General features: G+C 53.4%; 1 non-coding gene across 1 annotated transcript; it reads right to left on the minus strand.

The window, feature by feature from the left end:
• Nucleotides 1–886: 886 nt before the first annotated feature.
• LOC142460396 (U6 spliceosomal RNA) lies at nt 887–993 on the minus strand. Its single transcript, XR_012786608.1, has one exon. It is a non-coding gene; the product is annotated as a U6 spliceosomal RNA (small nuclear RNA).
• Nucleotides 994–2,820: the final 1,827 nt, after the last annotated feature.

Below are 2,820 nucleotides of genomic sequence, written 5' to 3' on the forward strand. Positions count from 1 at the left end.
GGCTGGTGGGTTTGAACCGCCTGCTGGGCAGTCCAGTGTGCCTCTTCGTAGGACGAATCCAGGTCCTCTACATGGCCAATGGTCTGTTTTGTAAAGTCATCCTTTTGGCCGGCTTGAAGTTTCATGGGCTTCTGTGATGAACATTCTCAGGGCCTCTACATGGTGATAGTGACATTGGGTAAAAGGGCTTTCCTTGCTTCTCAAACTGTGGGTGACGGTGTGAGTGACAGGAGGGAGAAAACAGACCCAGTCCTGTTCCTCCTCTTCCCTTCCTTCTGGTTAGAGCCAGCTGCCTTCACCTCCGGGCTCATGTTCACCCACCTCCTCACAGCCCCACCCCAAGCCATTGTCAGTTCCCGCCACAGCTGGGAGGAAGAGAGCGGGCACCTTCAGCCCCCACCCACCACCCGGACCCCAGAGGACCAGTGGTAAAGTGAAGGCTTTTGCCCTGTTACCCTGTGGATGGTTAGTGGGAGAAGTGGAGATGGGCTGACCCTCAGACCTCTCAGCACAGGGGACTGGAGCCCTGGCATCTGTCCACCCACGCGGCCTTTAAGTCATCAAAAAACCGGTCAGGTTTAAAATCAGGAGATGTGTGTGTGTGTGTGTGTGTGTGTGTGTGTGTGTGTGTGTGTGTGTGTGTGTGTGAGGGTTGTGTCCCTTCACCATACGTAGTCAATCTGTCTGCTGAGCAAACAATCCAAGGCCCCGGACTACATGGAGAAGAATGCGGTAGCAGGATGGATAGGAGGGAGGCTTATTTAACATCCTTCAGTGTGCAGATGATGCAACCTTGCTTGCTGAATGCTAGGAGGCCATGAATGCTAGCTGAAGATCAAGGACCACAGCCTTCAGTATGAATCACAATTCTTTTTTTTTTTCCCCTAAAACTATGCAACGCTTCACGAATTTGCAGGTCATTCTTGCTCAGGGGCCATGCTAGTCTTCTCTGTATCGTTCCAATTTTAGTACATGTGCTGCCGAAGCGAGCACAGTATGGATTACAATTCAAGGTAAAGAAACCCCAAATCCTCCTAACTGGACCAATAGACGACACCCCGGCGAGACACAGAAAAAACGGGAGTCGTCAAGGATTTCATTTTGCTTCGATCCACAGTTAATGCTTACGGGCGCCGCAGTCAAGAATGCAAATGACATTGCATTGGGCAAATTTGCTGATAAGACCTTTAAAGAGTGTTGAAGAGAAAGGATATCACGTCGAAGACTAACAGGGACCGGACCCAAGCCAGGATATTTCCAGTCACTTCATATGCATGTGAAAGTTGGACGGTGAATCGGGAAGACAGGGAAGGCTTGATGCATTTGGAGAGTGGTGCTGGTGAAGAAGACTGAAGATGCTGTGCGCTGCCCAAACCAAACAAACCGATCTGTCTTGGAACACGGACTCCCAGGTGCTCCTTCAAAGTGAGGACGGCGGCGAGATTTGGTCTCATGGACTTTGAACATGTTACCGGAAGGGACCACTCCCTAGAAAAGGACACGCTTGCTCAGGTAGACGGTCAGCACACCCAGAGGAAGGCCGTCCAGGAGGCCGGTGACCCAGTGGTGGCGGCCATGGACTCCAACATGCGACGACTGGGAGGATGCACAGGACAGGGCAGTGTGCCATCCTGGGAGGGTTGCCAGGAATCACAAGCGCTTCAGCGGTCCCTCTGAATGCTCCTTGGAGCGCAGGGTGGCAAGACGCACCATCAGCAAAGATCCGGTCCGAGGAAAGGCGTCATGCTTGGGAAAACAGAGGGTTAGCACAACAGGGGCAGAGCCTCCATGAGGTGGAGCGGCACAGTGGCTGTCCCCAGCAACAAGCTCAACCATCACAATGGTGAGGATGGCGCAGCCCAGGGCGGGGGCGGTGTCCCATCCAGGTGTACAGAGGGCGCTGCGAGTTCGAGCCAGCCCACTCTGCTGATACGTTCTCTGACCCTACTTATCCATCTTCAGTTATTGTCTGCAACTGACGTCACGGTGACGCCCGGAGCCGTTTCTAACCACTGACAGTTGCAGCGCGACATCATTCTCTTAGTTTTTTCCCCCAATGCGATCAAACGCAAAGATCCTATGCAGAAGGCATACCTCGTCTTGTCTTTGAAATAGCATTCTTGCATAGAAATGCAAAGAATCATCTAGAACAAACTTCCTTCTGAGTACTTGAGGAAGAAGAGGCGTCTCTAGAAATCAGGCTAGGTTGTGAATGCAGGTCCCAAAAACACTGGTTCCAAAGAATGCTGTGGGCACTGGCTGGCCCCGGAACCCTAGTGCAGTCCCCTGGTCCTCTTTCCGCTGCACCCCTTGTTTGTCCTGGAGAGGGGAGGAAGGGTCCACAGATGAGGGGAGTTTGAAGATCTGGGTTGAGGTGTTAACTGTTTCCTCCCCCAGCCCCACCCCCACACTGTCAGTATCTCTCCAGCTGTGATTCCTGGTTGTCCCAGCAGGTGTCACTGTGACCTCAACCATCCTTACAGGCTGTCGGCAAGTCCTTTGGGATTCCCAGGGGCTCCAAAGACCCCCACAAGGAAGCGCCTGTCCTAGAAAGAAGGGTCCTATCTTCCCACAGCCTCTCTCCCAGGTTTCTTTCTGGAAGGGGCTATGGCCCAGGGAAGGAGTCACGGAGGTTGATGGACGGCAAGAGTGATGGAGGTTGATGGCGACGGGGTCCCTCCAGCCTGGCTGAGCCTTTCCTTCCATTGCATCTAAGATACCCTATGCCCCTCTTCTACTGCCCATTCGCCCCCTTGACCCACCTGACCACCAGCCCTGGGTCTTGGGGACAAATCTCAGAGACTGAGGGCTGAGCCCCTC

Source organism: Tenrec ecaudatus, chromosome 10 (genome assembly GCF_050624435.1).
Source record: "Tenrec ecaudatus isolate mTenEca1 chromosome 10, mTenEca1.hap1, whole genome shotgun sequence".
Classification (NCBI taxonomy): Eukaryota; Metazoa; Chordata; class Mammalia; order Afrosoricida; family Tenrecidae; genus Tenrec; species Tenrec ecaudatus.